Below are 7413 nucleotides of genomic sequence, written 5' to 3' on the forward strand. Positions count from 1 at the left end.
GACGCCTGAAATCACAGCATATCCGTCGAGATAAAAATCTCCCACTTTATACTCCCCCAAAGGCGTTAAAGCGTGTTGAATGTCTACATTTTGACTGCGTGAAACCCATTCCAGCCACACGATGCTTGAACTTGAAAATGGTTTTTGTTGCGGTCGATAGCCGAGCGGACAAGGAATGGCTAATGTGTCTGGTTTTAGGAATTTTGATCTAAACACGCGCATGCAAGCTGAAGCGATCGTGACAGATTTCAGCGGGTCGATACCTGTTTCATTAAAAAACTCCTCTCTGAAAATACCGCATGCTTTACGCAGAATTTCTACATCGTTTCTACAATAAAACACGGCCTCCTTTCTGAAATCAAACAGCTGCTGTTTAGACACATCGGTGTACCATTCTAAAAATATTTTTTATGCTCCGGAGACATTTGTTCAAACCCATAATGGCTGACATCTGGATAAGGCCCTTTATAATTCAGATGTTCAAGCGATGAAAATCTGTGAGGAAAATAACCTTTAGTTTTATCTGTAAAGCCCAAAGCAGCTGGAAGGTTAGCTAATTTCATCATGAGAAAACTTAAGGAATCAATGAATCTCAACCCGAAATCTGGATCGTGAAAACTCAGGATTTTACAGCCTTGCATGAGTATATTTTTGGGAACAATTTTTAATTGACACATAGCTCTCAAAATTATATAAGCATCAAATCCGCGCGCATTGTGTGCAACAAATGTATAATTGCTGAATTTAGGACGACGCATCTGCATAATAAAATCTTTAATGCAATCTAAACCAAATTTCTCCCAAACGTCGCCTGAATCGGATTTTGCACGGATTAAAAAAGGTGTATGCACACCGTTCTGATCCGTAAACGTTTCAGTGTCGTAATAAATAACCTTTTCCGTTAAACCGTCATCTTTTTTTTCAAGCTGAATAAAACAGCGATGATCATCCGTGACCACCGACTGTTTGCAAACAATGCATTTGGTCGCTGAGCAAACGTGCTGTGAGCCATTTCCACCCATGGCGATGTAATAAGTTTGTTTACAAATGGTGCATTTTTTAAACATTTCGCAAGGAGAAACTAACCTGTTTGCTTGAGGCCTTAAAACAGGTGTTTTGTGAGTTTGAAAACATATCACATTTTGGCATATTCGATTACAATCAGAACATGTGATGAGAGACGTTTCTGTCCGTTTGCATAAATCGGTATTACACACGCGACAGAACCATTTACAATGATGTCCGTTCATGTTATTATAAGCGGAAAAGCACCATGAACAAAAATATTTGGCTCCTAAGAAACCTTTAATATTTTTTATGCCGTAATAATGTTGGTTCAGTAGCAAAATGAACAACGGATTTGATCGATCGCTGAAATCTGTTTCAAATTTAGAAATGATTCTGTCGGATCTGTAAAAAATGATTATTTTTCTTTGAACAATATTTTCAAATCGAATCACGTCGCTAAATGAAACGGTTGATTGCTCCTGAAGCCCTGCCTGTTGATGAATAATTTTAGCCACATTCAATAATTCTGTATCTCTCGCTGAGGGATTTAACAGTCTGGCTATGCTTAGCGCAAAACACAACGGCTGATTGGCCTCTGGAGGGCAAATGAGATGGTTTCGTTTTTTATTGACTAATTCGTGATCCAGAATGGTTTCGATTTTTCGTTTTCCGCCGCCGGACGGATTATTTATCACTTGCAGTCTGAAATTAAATTCGTTGTCGGCCTCTAATGCTTCATTTGATTGGACTAACAGATCCAGTAAATACTGAAGCTGATTTAACATATTTGATCCATCATAATTAAAATTAACGTGGTGCGTCGTGTGCAAAGTATTAATTTCAAACTGGACTCTATCGTTGGGACGCGCGATCTGGCTTCCTCTTTCAGCAAACCTGTTTAATATTTCCATCAGATTAATATAAAACTCGGCTGGGTCGTTGATTGCTTGAAAAGACACTCTCTCTCTAATTTCACGCTGGTTAAAAGCTGCGTTTACGCTCCCTCCGATCTGCCGGTGTTCTATTTGTCTCAAAATTTCATCTACAGCTTCTGATGAAGGCTCATCTGAATTTGCTAGTATTTGATCGATCTCGTTTACGCGCTGCTGGTGTTCTATTTGTCTCAAAATTTCATCTACAGCTTCTGATGAAGGCGGATCTGAATTTGATAGAATTTGATCAACCTCGTTTGAAACGGCTTGGGATGCTAAAATATCGTCTAAGATCTCACTATCTGAAGCTAATTCATCTACTTCACTCAGTTCGCTTAAATCAAACCAGTCAGTTAACAGATTTTCGCAGGATGGATGAAGGGGGGGGTTTCATTATCTAAAATTCGATCTAACAAATCTACGTTTAATTCATCATCTACTTCAAACAAATCTGAAAGGTCATCAAACCAATTTTCACTCATGATACAAAAGACATTAAAAACCTACTAAAAATGAAGAAAAAAATCTGCGTCGTCCTTTTACAGAGCCAGCACTTGTTGGACCACTTCGACCAGGCCGGAATTCACTTGCAGGTGCAAGTACCCAAGCTTCATCCTGTTTAATCTCTGCAATGGCGTAAATCTGCCCCGCTTCTTCTTCTTCAACCGTTTTTCTGATGAAAAAATAAATAAAAATAAATAAAATGAACGAGCTTTTAATAAATTATATATATAAATTTAACTTACTCTGTACAGGTGCAGGAGGTGGGGCGTTCTCTCCGTCGGTCGTGGGTTGTTCTGAAAGGATAAAAAACATCATCTTTTTTACTTCAAAATTTAATATACTCTGCAGAGCGGTTTTGTGAAACAGCTTACCGGCTGGCTGCTCAGGACCACGTTCAGCGGTTTCAGAGTCGTTGTCGGATTGTTCTGAAAGAATAAAAACAAGGAAAAATATGAACGAATCATCTTTGAAGTAAATAACCACCTTTTTATAAATCTCTTACCCTGTGCAGGAGAAGGGGGAGGAGGAGGAGGAGGTGTGGGCGGAGATATTGAAGCGGCTGTCGGATGTTGTTCTGAAAGGATAAAAAACAACGGTAAATGTGAACGAGTCATCTTTGACTTATTAATCAGTTGTTTTTTTTATCGTTACCATCCGTCTGCGCATGAGAAGGGGTTGGAGGTGGTGGGGGCTGAGATATTGGGGGTGCGTAGGCCGTCGGCCGTTGCTCTGGAGAATAAAAACGATAAATATGAACGACACATCTCTGACTTATTAATCGCTATTTTGTAATCACTTACCAGCTTCGAGGATCGTCTGTGGCGTGATGTTCCTGTAACGAACAGCTTTCACGTTCGCATTCGCGTGTGATCTGACGGTATGGCTGGGCTGATACGGATGTAAGACGGTTCGGCTGGTGGATGGAGGCGTGGTTGGGTAAAAGTTATCACTTCCGGGGTAAGGTTGAACCCCCTCCTTTTCTGTAAAATGAGATATTTCTCAGCTGAAGAAAAGAACGTTACGTATATATTTATAAAATCCACTCACTCAGATTCTCGACCGCACGATTAATTTTAGACAAATCATCGAGAGGGATCGGAGTTTTACAAGTTAATTCCTCAATAGGAATTTCTTCCCACTCGCCGTCCGATATGACAATAGCGTCTGAAAATAAAGATGTTAAACCAGAAAGAGAAAAAAAGATTTGCGTCTTAAGTTAAAAACTTACCCGTCATCTTAGCTCGTTACACTTCAAATCACGACTCCGAAAATGCGGTTTTACATTTTATACAGCTGTTTAAAAAAATCTTGAATAGAAAACGGTTGCGATTGGTCGGAAAAAAAATGTTTATAAACAATACATAGTCATTTGCTTTGTTGTATAGGTAGACAAATGTCTGAATGGGTGTTTAGAGTTGTGTGTGTGTGTGTGTGTGTGTGTGTGTGTGTGTGTGTGTGTGTGTGTGTGTGTGTGTGTGTGTGTGTGTGTGTGTGTGTGTGTGCGTGTGTGCGTGCAGATCCAAAAAAATAATACCGGACCGGTTTTGTACCGGACATTTCTTCCTGAAATCGCTTATGAAAAATCTGTTGCGTTGTCAAGCCAATCTCATCATGTCTCAATTCGAACGTTGTTTTTAGCAGAGGAAGGCTATATTCAAAACACGTATCCATCGGTTCTTCTTCTTCGCTCGTGTGTAAATCCGTTTACGACATGCATGTGCCTTAGTTTAACTATTCTGAGAGGTATGACATTAAAGGTTTGACCAGAGGTACGTCTGCTCTGAGACTTTACTAATCCACCCCTCCCAAAAAACAAACCTCATAAACAGCTTTTTATTTATTTCAGCTGTTATAGGTCCTACAAAAAGGATCAAATCTTTTCTTTGAGGCAGGAAGCAATGTGTGTGTGTGTGTGTGTGTGTGTGTGTGTGTGTGTGTGTGTGTGTGTGTGTGTGTGTGTGTGTGTGTGTGTGTGTGTGTGTGTGTGTGTGTGACAGTGAAAACAAATTGTGACACTAAAGGCAGGAGGCGATGGTTAAGCTTTCACTGCTGATGATGACGAACCAAAGATGCTGTTCACCTAAATAGCTCTTTGAAACAATAGCAAGTCATTTGCTTTTGTGAATTGTTTCCATGCCGACTAGGTTAGAATGAACCAAATCTTTGTTTTAAAACTTCCCCACCACCTGCAAAAAAAAGGAAGTCATTTGCTTTGTCAGAAGTCGCTGGCCGTGTAAAATTGTTTAGAATGAACTTTAAGAAAGCTCAACAGATCTTTGTTGAACCAACTTCCCACCACTCTTTCAATTCAGCCCACCTGCAAAACAATACAGAGTCATTTGCTTTGTGAGTTGTCGACTAAAAGCGTCACACTGAGGTAAGGATCAACTTTTATTCTTATAGGCTTGAGTATGCAGGGTGGTTTACAACAGAACCATAAATGGTTTAGGATGGCAAACCATTGCTTTTCTGAAGTGAGAGAAATGTATGAATGGTGTTTAGAGTTGGTAACAGAGAGAGTCAGACATTTTCTGAAAGGGGAAAGTGCTTTAAATGTGTGTGTGTGTGTGTGTGTGTGTGTGTGTGTGTGTGTGTGTGTGTGTGTGTGTGTGTGTGTGTGTGTGTGTGTGTGTGTTTACAGCCTCTGATGATTCATCCATTATTTGAGGTGCTGCTAGACACAAAGTTTTACACAATAGTTTTAGTTCTGGTCAAAAAGTGTCAGTGAGCTGCATGTAAATAACACATTTAAACACAAAGTTTAAGACTGAACATACGAAATCCAACGTGAACATATGCCAGATGGCTGAGTAAATCAAAGAGAGTATTAATGACATAGACAATGTGTCACTCTGAAGAGTTTGTGTGTGTGTGTGTGTGTGTGTGTGTGTGTGTGTGTGTGTGTGTGTGTGTGTGTGTGTGTGTGTGTGTGTGTGTGTGTGTGTGTGTGTGTGTGTGTGTGTGTGTGTGTTTACAGCCATTAATTTGATGTGCTGCTGGACATAAAGTTTTACACAATAGTTTTAGTTCTGGTCAAAAAGTGTCAGTGAGCCATGTCTGTAGGCACCTCTTCCTCGTGGCTTGGTGCTTCATGCATCTCCTCGTGGTTCATCATTTTTTCTTAGAGCTCGGCTTTTCACCATTCGGACAGATCTGAGCTTTTAAAGAGTTATACACAATAGGATTACACTCAGAAGGGAGGGGGGCTGTGGGAACCGATGGGTAACACAATAAGAAACTTCACACGCCATTACACACATTAGCCTATGACGTGGGGAATCATGGACATCTGGACACGTTCAACAATACGCCATTGATGATGCGGCGTGGGGGGTCTAGGCCATCTGGACAATTAACAATACACATGTCCATTTGATTAATGATACGGAAGGGGGGGCAAAGATTGAACAATACACCTGTCCATTTGATTAATGATAGGAAGGGGGGCAAGGTCAAGGGTCAAATGAACAATAGGACTGAAAGGTCAAAAAGGTCAAAGAACAATAGACCTGTCAAAAAGTTTGACGAAAAGTATCTTATAATTCTCTCTGTCGTATATGGGCAATTTGAAAAGGCCTTTATTTTGGAAAGCACCATCAGAATGACTAGATATTGATATGGTTTCACTGTGGGGTTGTATACTGTTGATCTAAAGTCGAGTGACCCCGTGGAAACAGCAATTTTCCATTTTAGAGCCGTTTGAAATCACTGACAGTTTGGTAGTACATGGGCAATTTAAAATGGCCTTTATTTTGGAAAGCACCATCAGAATGAATTGATATTGATATGGTATCACTGAGAGGTTGTATACCGTTGATCTAAAGTGGAATGACACAGTGGAAACACCAATTTTCCATTTTAGAGCATTTTGAAATCACTGAAAATTTGGTAGTATATGGGCAATTTAAAAAGGGCTTTATTTTGGAAAGCACCATCAGAATGACTTGATATTGATATGGTATCACTGTGGGGTTGTATACTGTTGATCTAAAGTGGAACAACCCAGTGGAAACAGCAATTTTGCATTTTAAAGCATTTTGAAATCAATGAAAATTTGGTCATCTATGGGCAATTTAAAAAGGCCTTTATTTTGGAAAAAACCATCAGAATGACTTGATACTGATTTGGTATCACTGTGGGGTGGTATACTGTTGATCTAAAGTGGAATGACCCAGTGGAAACAGCAATTTTCCATTTTAGAGCATTTTGAAATCACTGAATGTTTGGTTGTCTATGGGCAATTTAAAAAGGCCTTTATTTTGGAAAGCACCATCAGAAAGACTTGATATTGATATGGTATCACTGTGGGGTGCTATACTGTTGATCTAAAGTGGAAAGACCCAGTAGAAACAGCAATTTTCCATTTTAGAGCATTTTGAAATCACTGAAAGTTTGGTAGTATATGGGCAATTTAAAAAGGCCTTGATTTTGGAAAGCACCATCAGAATGACTTGATATGCATATGGTATCACTGTGGGGTTGTATACTGTTGATCTAAAGTGGAATGACCCAGTGGAAACAGCAATTTTTTTTATATTAGAGCAGTTTGAAATCACTGAAAGTTTGGTCGTATATGGGCAATTTAAAAAAGGCCTTTATTTTGGAAAGCACCATCAGAATGACTTGATATTCATATGGTATCACTGTGGGGTTGTTTACTGTTGATCTAAAGTGGAATGACCCAGTGGAAACAGAAATTTTCCATTTTAGAGCATTTTGAAATCACTGAAAGTTTGGTCGTATATGGGCAATATAAAAAGGCCTTTATTTTGGAAAGCACCATCAGAATGACTTTATACTGATATGGTATCACTGTGGGGTTGTATACTGTTGATCTAAAGTGGAATGACCCAGTGGAAACAGCAATTTTCCATTTTAGAGCATTTTGAAATCACTGAAAGTTTGGTCATCTATGGGCAATTTAAAAAGGCCTTTATTTTGGAAAAAACCATCAGAATGACTTGATACT

The 7413-nt window shown here is 39.3% G+C and overlaps 1 long non-coding RNA gene across 1 annotated transcript; it reads right to left on the minus strand.

Annotated features, from left to right (window-relative positions):
* Window positions 1-2952: 2952 nt before the first annotated feature.
* Window positions 2953-3543, minus strand: LOC129160846 (uncharacterized). Its single transcript, XR_008561328.2, has 4 exons — window positions 3492-3543; window positions 3245-3424; window positions 3096-3173; window positions 2953-3018 (listed from the first exon to the last, which is right to left on the minus strand). It is a non-coding gene; the product is annotated as an uncharacterized lncRNA (long non-coding RNA).
* Window positions 3544-7413: the final 3870 nt, after the last annotated feature.

This window comes from Nothobranchius furzeri, chromosome 6 (assembly GCF_043380555.1).
Source record: "Nothobranchius furzeri strain GRZ-AD chromosome 6, NfurGRZ-RIMD1, whole genome shotgun sequence".
Taxonomy (NCBI): domain Eukaryota; kingdom Metazoa; phylum Chordata; class Actinopteri; order Cyprinodontiformes; family Nothobranchiidae; genus Nothobranchius; species Nothobranchius furzeri.